This window comes from Castanea sativa, chromosome 2 (genome assembly GCF_040712315.1).
Source record: "Castanea sativa cultivar Marrone di Chiusa Pesio chromosome 2, ASM4071231v1".
NCBI lineage: Eukaryota > Viridiplantae > Streptophyta > Magnoliopsida > Fagales > Fagaceae > Castanea > Castanea sativa.
Window position 1 is genome coordinate 43,401,897 of NC_134014.1, and position 10,407 is coordinate 43,412,303.

The following is a 10,407-nucleotide window of genomic DNA, read 5'->3' on the forward strand; positions in this document are numbered from 1 at the left end:
ACATAAAAATAGGATAGCATTGTAGCATAATTGCAATTTTTTTTTGCAATTCCAAGATTATGCAAGTCGGGTAACGGAGATTTTGGGATACAGCTGATACTAAATATTACCAACATATGGCATTTACAATATCCAATGTGAATGCTCTAACAATGACAAAGAATACTTACCTCTCACGTCTAACCAAGGCATGATCTACTCTATTGCGCTCTGTCTACCTACCTATATGGGAAAAGCTATTGTTCTGTAAGCTACAAGTAGCTTACAAGTAACTCCTTGACCTCTCAATTCTTTGTTTTTATTGAACGTATATGTGGCAAAAACCATGACTAGTGGGCTAATGGCACATCCATCAACCAAGCAACGAAGAAGGCACAAATAGCCGTAGATCCTTGTATAAACAATAAGTTTGACAAACAAGATGGTCTAATTAAAATCTGCAAGAAACAAATGCAAACACAAAGTAAAAAAAAAATGTTCGACAAAAGATCCCAGGAAAATAAATTGATCGTGGCAGTGAGACATGAAAGATTAAAAAGCAAAGCCACCCATAGTTAGTAATTCTAAGTTCATGTGGCCACAGCGTCCATAAACTCTGCATCCTCTCCCATAGCATCTAGAGTCTCAGGCAAAAGGCACGCTTCAAAATCAATGCTACCCTCTTCTTTTCCAGGAAACACAAGTAACCTCCCATCAAATTTTGTCCCACCGCTTCGCAACGCGATGGATTTTCCCCAACCAAAGTCATTACCATACACATTGAACCATGGTGAGCTTCCTAAGACCAATGTATTACTTATTGCCGGGCTGCTAAAGTTCACCTTCCAAGGATTTTCCACAAAATCATCCAAGAACTTTCTCACTTCTTCTGGTGTCTTTGAAACAATCATATTGTTTACAGGTCGTGCCATCCAGCCATCTACGTATTCTACCAGGTTCCTCAGGGAGTGTTTGGTTCGCGGTAATATTATTACATTACACCGTAATATTAAATTATTGTAATCTTACATTAATGTAATTTCAATGTAAGAATACAATATTATATTGTTTAGGAAGATAATAAGATTAAGATAATGTGATAGATTTTGTAATTTTATATTATGGTAATATTAGAAAAAATAAAATAAACCAAAAATTTTAATGTCACCTCATCGTAATGTGCATTACATTAAAGGTACATTACAGCGAACTAAATGTCTCCTTACTATGCTTGTGACCACCCCTACTTGAACCGCATTCCCGAAGTACTGTTTTGGCAATGGAGGTTGCATTCTTTGCCTTGTCGCCGTAGCTATCACATACTAATTAACCTCTTCATCAGAATCCAAACACCGATTGTGAGTCATAAATTGCCAAAAATGCCTATGAGTGCTTGCAGAGATGTGATATTGTTAGTGCCCATTTCATTGTTTGCCTTCGCTTTAAGTTCAGTGATTTTTTCCTTTGTAAAGTGAAAGTACCTTTGTTTCAGTGGTGGAGGAACAAATTTTTCAGCCCCTACTTCATGGGGATTAGGTATGTGAATGGGAAAGTTGATGATACCGTTAAAACCAGCACGATCAAATATAGGATTAGGTTGCAATTTCTCACAGGAGCCTTGAGAAATCTCAGTCCATGTGTTAAAGAAATGCCAGAATGTGGTTCCATCAGCAGCCACATGGTTTAGTGTGCAACCGATGAAGAAGTCGTCAACAAGCTCAGTTACTTGCACGGAGAACAAGGGGTTGGGAATGTCTTGGTAGTTCAGAACACTATTCATAAGAAAGAAGGAATCGACAGTCTGAGGAACATAGATGGGCTCAAGGATATCATCCACAGTGACACCATCTGCAGCTGAATGAATGAACTGGACTCCGTGGTTATTGCAGTCAATGAGAAGGAAGTTGTCTTCTCATTGATATAGAATAGACCTTCATGGCCTTCTTCGACTCTTACGCGCGCCTGAAATCATTGTGCAAGGCAAAAAAGCACTAAGAGAAATCATGGGTATCGGAGTCGGAATCACATGAAATTTGGCAGGTTGAAGCAAAACGGCGTTTTGAGTAATAATCATAGTTTTGCCACGAGGTACCCCTGAAAATGGCAAATTTTTTCCTTTAGGTGCCAAAAATTACGATTTTGCCATTTATAGTAACTTTTGTTTTCTTAATAACTTTTTGTTCAAAAGTTAAAATAAGGTCCCGTTTGTTTTGTAACAACCCTTAAGGTTAGTAATTTATGATTTTGCATTTAACTTAATTTTTCTATTTTTGGTAAATTTCAGTATTTTGTCACCTACTTGCGTAATTAGTGTGAATTAGAGTTTCAAATGTTTTTCTCAATATTTATATGTTTTATACCTGTCAGAGGCAGATGAAGACTATTATCAATAAACACAGACGTTTTGTCAAACTTTCTTTAATTTTCTGGTGGATTATAGTTTTATCCCCTCGTGGATTCAAAGAACCCCTCGTGGATTTGAGGTTTATTATCCAAAAGCTAACAGTTTAGTTTATGTTCATCAAAGAGAGCGTTGAGTGTGCTTTCTTTAAGCTTCCACGACTTCAATCATCATTGTTTTCAATCATGGCAATGCCACCAGCAAGGCGATAGAATTAATATGTCCAATGTGCGGGAGAGGGAGGATGCTAGGTGATCAATCACATTGTTTTTTTCAAGTAGTTTTTCTTTTGAAGATGAAGGTTTGAGAAAGAGGAGGCCCCTGTGAATATTACCGTGAAAGAGAAGGTTGAGATCCCATGGGGTTAACTCGATTCTTGTAGTTAAGTAATTGTGAATCGTGGCTCGGATGGTACTGGTGGATAGGAAACAAAGTAGCAAACCATGTCAAAAATTTAATTCCGGCAAAACAAGTAAAAGCTATAGTGCGTAGTTTTTTGACAAAGCTATAGTAGTTATGTGTGGGTGACAGAAGAAGGAATAGAGAAATAGATTGTTGAGAAGCACGAAAGATTGAGATACATAATCACTAATTGTTGTTTTCCACTATCTACACTAATTTACACAAGGTAGCGTTAATTATATACACAATTTTGCACAAACATTCGTACACAAATAAATTTGAATTGAAATTATGAATTAAAAACATGATTTCAACCAGGTTTTATCGTTTACACAATGTCCACATTTTGTAAAGCTAGCTAGATATTCACATATTTTTAGGATGTCCACACTTTACACCAACTGTGTACTGTAGTATATGTATTAGGTAATGTGCAATAATCATTTCTCCTATATTAAACATCTTTGAGGTGAAAACAACTTTTCTCACTTAGTTGAGATGGCCACTTGTAAGTAGGTTTTACTATAAATTGTGAGAGGACAGAACAGCACCTTGTCACTATATTTTGAGAGTGTTAAATAATTTTTCTACATATAATAACTTTCCTCCCGATAGGAATATATGGCATGCCACCAAATGGTGATATTCAAACCAAATAATACTAGAATTTATTTAAAAGATCGTAGTGGTTCCCTCTTCCCATGCTCTCTCAAAATATGCCCAAAATTATTTAGTTGCCAATTACCCAAACAACTACGCTTGAACTTTTTTGATAATTTTGTTTTGATGTATCTAGAAAATTCATGCTTGTAATGGCCATGGACCGGGTATGATCAAGTGTTGGTGTGTTCTTAAAGACATTTTTAGAGATTAAAATTGATAAGCTTATTCTATATCTTGTTGTGGTGATATATCCTGGACTATGCATTCACCTTTTTCTCAAGAGGGTGCTTTAATAGCTTTAGCATCAGTTGACGTACAACACGGTACTTTTAGCTACCCATGATACAAGCATTCTCAATTTTATTTTAGAATGCATCAATTTAACAGGTATTATTGTTATAACAGGAGCAATTCCAACAGTATTACTGTATTATGAATTTATGATGCCGTAATGCCATACTTGAAAGCTATTTTGGTGAATGCGAATGATTAGTCTAATCACATGCTTGGTGCCAAATCTATGAGTGCATTGCTTCAATCTGCTCTCAACTTATGCCCAATGTAATAAGTATTGCATCTGCAGATTCAGATGATGATACGAACAAGATGATGAAAGATTTCCTTTTGTATAAGCTTTCATTTATAGTATTGGGTTAATTCTAATTTTGTGAGATTATGTCTATAGAATTTTCTGTTGTGGTATTAGGCAAGATAGAGAGGTGTACTTGGCCATTTCAACTTTTGATGTCTGTGTGGTTGTAGTGCATACTGAAAGTGATTCGTATTTTGGTATAATATATATTTTGTAATACATGGTTATTTAAAGTCTACGTGCACGCTTTTTTTTTTTTTTAGAGTAAAAACTTATTTTGAGGTTTGGTGACCCTAAAAAAAAAAGGTTATCCTACTTTTATTTATTATAAAATTTTCAAAGGTTACCTATCTTCAATAAAGATAAAGCAATTATTTAAAAGGTCACATAGGCCATCAAAATTTCTGTTTCAAAGGTCTTGTAGGCGATCAAACTTTCTTTTTTGAGGGCATTTGTTTCAAAGGTAATCAATAGTCATTTAGAGTCTCAAAATATTTTTTTAAGGACTTTTCATACTTTTTCCAAGGGTTTTGACCCTTGAAAAAAACCAAATTTGTTGTAGTGATCTTGGTTTGGGTTGAATATATCCGAACCCAAACCAAAAATTTTACCTGTAGATATTCGGATTCTGATGCTTGTTAAGCATCCCTATGCTATTCTTACACGGAATTTTACCCATGGATATTCATACCTGACTTGAACTCGGGTTTTTTTAAAGCTAAAAAGTGATTTTCCAAAACTCTGTTTGTTTGTTTAGACCCCTACAAACAGAATTAAATAAATTAGCCAAGTGTTTACTTAGGTTAATTATGAGATCTAGGTTAAACAACAAAATATGATATCATGCAGTGTGGAAAAATAAATAAGACAACGACATGATCACCCAGGAAAACCAATGAAACCAAACGTTTCAAGATAAAAACCTGGGGAGGATTTAACCTAATTATTCTCAAGGTAAACAAATCCACTAGAAAGAATTGAAGTTTACAAAAGATTTAACTCTAAATCTATTGCTACCACCAGTAGAACTTACGGACAAGACCACGTGCAAGTTTCGACTCCACAGACTCCTATCTCTTGGATTTGCAGCACACAGGCTCCCACGCTTATGACTTTGAGATCCCACTCAAAGGTTTAGCAACACAAACTCTCTAGTTTGTGACTTCAAGACCACCCTTGAAGGTTTAAATCATCAGAGTTAGAAATACTAAATGAATGTATTGTATATCTCAAAATAATAAAATATACATGAGCGCCTTTATATAGGAGGTAGATGTATGTAGTACAAGTAAGAGTGCTATACAAGTAAACAAGGTGGGCTTAAAGCCCACAACCCAATACATGTTAACAACCCCCTTCAAACTCAAGGTGAGTGTGAGACCAACTTGAGGTTGTCAACCAAAGCACGATGGCGTCCCTTAGGATGTGACTTGGTGAAGATATCTGCAAGTTAATCTTTAGAAGAGACCAAGAATAGCTTAAGAGCACCATGGACAAGATAACGGATAAAATGACAATCGATCTCGGTGTGTTTAGTCCGTTCATAGAAGACATCATTGTGAGTAATATGAATGACATTCTGGTTGTCGCAATAAAAAGGAGTAGCAAAGGATGTGGACACACCTAAGTCCTTAAGAAGCCATCATAACCAAAGGAGCTCACCTATGATATCAGCAAGGGCACGATATTCTGCTTCAGTACTGGAGTGGGCCACAAGGGTTTGTTTCTTACTTCGCCAAGAAATCAGAGAAGAACCAAGAAGAAAACAATAATCAGTGGTGGATTTGCAATCAGTGGGACCTCCAGCCCAATCAGCATCAGAGATTAGGCTGGAAAGTGCCCTTCAGGTATCGAAGAATGCACAGAACAACAACATAGTGAGTCGATCGTGGAGCAGACAGATACTGGCTCACCTGGTGAACAACATAAGAAATGCTTGGACGAGTGATAGTAAGATAAACTAAACTGCCAACCAATCGTTTGTAAAGAGAAGGATTAAATAATGGTTCCCCCCCCCCCCCCCGAGGGAGTCAGATGCGTATTAAGTTCAACTGGAGTATCAATAGTCTTGCTATTAGTGAGTTCAGCTCGAGACAAAAATTCAGAAGTATACTTGGCCTGAGTAAAATAAAGACCATCTGTGGAATGAGTGATTTCAAGACCGAAGAAGTAGATGAGATGTCCAAGATCTTTCATCTCAAACTGCTAACTGAGAAATCCTTGAGTTCTTGAATGCCACTAAGGTCATCACCAGTTATGATTATATCATCCATAAATTAGAGAAGCAAAATAATGCCTTTGTCGGTGTGACGAAGAAATAAGGCAGAATCATAAGGACTGGCAGTGTAACTCAAGCGAAAGGTGGTGGACCTGAACTTGGCAAACCAAGCTCTTAGAGCTTGTTTAAGGCTATAAAGAGCACGTCGAAGATGATAAACCTTGTTTGATTCAATAGAGAGACCAGGAGGAGGTTGCATATAAACTTCTTCCCTTAAATCCTCATTAAGGAAGGCATCTTTGACATCCATCTGAAAAAGATCCCATTTACTGGCAAAGCAGAAACAACTAAGAAGGTAATAGATGAGATACGAGCAACTAGAGCAAAGGTCTCTTCATAATCAATCTCATACTCCTGTGTAAAACCTTTTGCAACAAGACGAGCTTTATATCACTCAATGGACCTATCAGGTTCCCCTTTCACCAAATCTCAAGTATGGTTTTTAGATAATGCATCAAGTTCTTCTTTCATTGCAATCTAACATAAAGGGTTAGTGGAGGCCTCACGATAGGTGTGAGGCTCATGCAGTGTAGCAAGGGCAGTATAACAATGATAGTCAAGTAAATGTGTAGGATTGGATCTTACCCAAGTTGAGTGACGAGGTGGAATGTCTTGTGCAAGATTTTTAGGCGGAATAAGAGCAGGGGACCAAAGTTCAGGGTTGGATGGTTCATTTTCCACCTGTTCATTAGAGGGTGATCTAGGAGAGGCATAAAAAATATTTGGTGGTTGGACAGAGAAGTTTATAGGAGGATCAGGAGCAACAGTAGAAGCAATATGTGGCTCATCTGAAAAAAGGTCTAAGACAGAGGAGGCAGATAGGGAGGCACAGAAGTGAGAGAGCTCGACAAAGGAGCGATGTTCCCAAAAGATAACATTGCGAAGATATGAAGATGATGGGAGACAGGATCATAACACTGATACCTCTTTTGAGTTTCGTCATAGCCAAGAAAACAACAAGGTCTAGACTGAGGCTCAAGTTTGTTATGCTCATGCGGCTGAAGAAGAATGAAACAGGCACAACCGAAGGAATGAAGGTGGTGATAGTCTAGAGGTGATCCAAAGAGTCGCTCATATGGGGTTTGATTTTGAATGATAGGACTGTGAATGCGATTAATAGCATGAACAACAACTTCACCCCAAAAAGGAGAAGGAACTTTGGCAGAAAGAAAGAGAGCACGAACAGTGTCAAGAATATGACAAAGTTTTTGTTCAGCTCTAGCATTTTGCTGAGAGGTACCTAGACAAGTTAGTTGATGAATAGTGTCATAGGAATGCAAAATAGCTTGGAAAACATATTGAGTGTATTCAAGAGCATTATCAGATCGAAAAATTTAGATTCGTTTGAAAAACTGAGTTTCAACCATTTTTGCAAAATTAGAATATACTTGCAATAATTTAGAACGATGTTTCATATATAAAATCCAGCTAGAGCGGGAATAATCATCAACAAAGACAACAAAATATCGAGATCCACCAATACTAGAGACAGAGGAAAACCCTCAAACATCAGAATGAATTAGGTCAAAGATATTAGTGGACATTGATTCATTAGTATTGAAAGGCAAAGCTGGTTGTTTTCCTAACCGACATGAAAAACAATCAAAATTTTCTGTGGACACTAAACCTAACAAACCTTTAGAGGAACAACAAGTGGAAGACGAAGGTTTTCCTTAAGAAACGTATGCCCAACTCTGGGACCGGTCCCAAGCTCCTGTCCCGTCCTCGAATTCTGCACAATACACCCAGAATAATCAAAGGTAATGCGATAACCCAACACAACTAATTGTCCCACAGAAAATAAATTGTAAGAAAGGTTAGGAACATTAAATACCCCAGGAACTGAGAGGTTGGAGGTCGAGATGGAACCTATATTATGACCAAACATTATGGAACCATTAGCTGTACGAATATTAAGAGGGTATGGTGCATGTTCAAGTTGAGAAAATAAGGATGAGGGAGGTGTCATGTGGTTGCAATAAGCAGAATCCATAAGCCAAAAGGAAGGAGACATACCAGATGAAATTGAGAGAGAAGAGGAATAAGATGCATTACCAACCATACAAATGATATTAGCGATTATGTTTTGAAGGTCAATTGTGGAAATGGTGATAGTGGATCCAGAAGACTTGGACTTTGCGGAGACAAGAGCCATTTGATGGATATTCTTAGTGTTAGTAACAGTAGCACCAGAATTGGAAACATCTGATTTGTTGCGTTGATAGCAAGTCTCAATATTATGGCTAAAACGTTTGCAAAAATTGCAAAATCGTTTATTGGATTGTCAGTGATAATTGTTGTAAAAAAAGAAGAACTGTCCTTATTCTTCATTTAGAAGCAAAATATGCAAAAATAGATTGCAAAATGAAATCTATGCGAAAAATTGGGTAAGGAGCACCTAGACTGCAAAAAGTCAAACCTGACAAAAAAGTCAACGGCCAACCCTCAGAAAAGTCAACGATCAACGCTAGAAAAGTCACCCAAGGACAAGTCAATGGCTACTGTCAACGATGACGTAAGCAGATAGATGACGATAGCAAGTATGGTGATAACGTAATCAAATGATGCCAGGATGACGTCAGCAGCAACCTGGAAGATGACGTCAACTAGGGCTGATGTGACGTCAGCAGCAACAGGGGAAACGCGTAGACCACGTTGCAAAATTTTTAGGTGACACATGAGAGCGCGTGGATTGTCCGATAAGGTCGATTCTTTTCTGACGATGTAGATCGGAGAAAGACGATTTCAATGGCGGTGATGGTGAGAGGATCGGAGCAATACCTAAGACGCGTGAGGCACATGGAAGAAATTGCCAAAACTTTGACCGGAGTGTGGCAGTGTGTGAATGGTCAGATGATGATGATTCTGGCGGCATTGTGTAGAGCGGTTGAAAATCTACACGGTGATATGTCTTATGTCCTAATCGGAGGTCCAATGTCAAAGACGCGACGGAGGCAGTGGTCTTGGTGGCAATGATCGAGCTTCTAGCGGTGAAGATTCAACCTTAGGCACCTCTGACGGCGGTGGAGTAGTCAAGAGAGGGCACGGAAAAGGTTTACTAACAGAAGAAGTCAAGGCAGTAGAAAATACCAGCAAAGACAAGACTGCAAGACACATGAAAGTTAGAGCAATGGCTCTGATATTGAGTTAAAAATACTGAATAAATGTATTGTATTTCTCAAAATAGTAGAATATAAATGAGCGCCTTTATATAGGAGGCAGATGTGCGTAGTACAAGTAAGAGTGCTATGCAAGTAAACAAGGTGGGTCTAAAGCCCACAACCCGATACACATTAACAATCAGCTATGTATGATCTTCTTGCAGCAACTTCAGATCTACTGGTTCTAATGGTATGAGAATGATTTCCGGTAGTGACTTTGAAATGAGAAGGCACAATACCTTTTAGATCTCACAAAAGCACCTCCAAAGTCATTTCAAAACGTGCCTTAAGGTTTCCTTTAAATACTATGTGAAATAAATCTGAAATCCTAATCACTTAATGGGCATATGGACTGTTGGGCTAAATTAAAATCTGCAAAATCCATGTTTCGATTGGTCGAGCCTGTCTTTCGATCGGTCAAACCTGGCATGTTTCGAATTCTTCTTTCTACAGCTTGTATGTTCTCGTGTTCTGACTTGTAACACCTTGAGTAATGTCTAATAAATCCTATAGACTCTAAGATCTATACCTATACAAGTTTGTGCTCACAGTTTGCCAATTGTTCTAAACTTTTAGAATATAACATATACAAAAGAAATAATAATTTTAAGCTAATAATAAATTTTATGAAACTATATACAAAAGAAATATAACACATCTTGGCCAAACAATTGACAAACTTCAGTGGTGGAGAAGGAATACTTCATATTCAAAACATTTCACTTCCAAAAGCTCAAAACCAAGTTGTGATTTTATATAAAAAGGAGTTGTAAGATAAGAGGCTCTATAAAGGAAGCAGTATAGTGATTTTGTACATCTAGACTACTACCTTAAACAAGACCCAAAGTTGAAGTAAATTGATAGATACAAAAACATGGACGAGTACATGATGCAGTATATGATCAAGACAGGAGTATAACTGAAGTTTCCT

At 37.5% G+C, this 10,407-nt stretch overlaps 1 pseudogene; it reads right to left on the reverse strand.

Moving 5' to 3' along the window:
• Nucleotides 1-569: 569 nt before the first annotated feature.
• On the reverse strand, nucleotides 570-8,994 carry LOC142625373 (uncharacterized; annotated as a pseudogene).
• Between the last annotated feature and the right edge of the window lie 1,413 nt (nucleotides 8,995-10,407).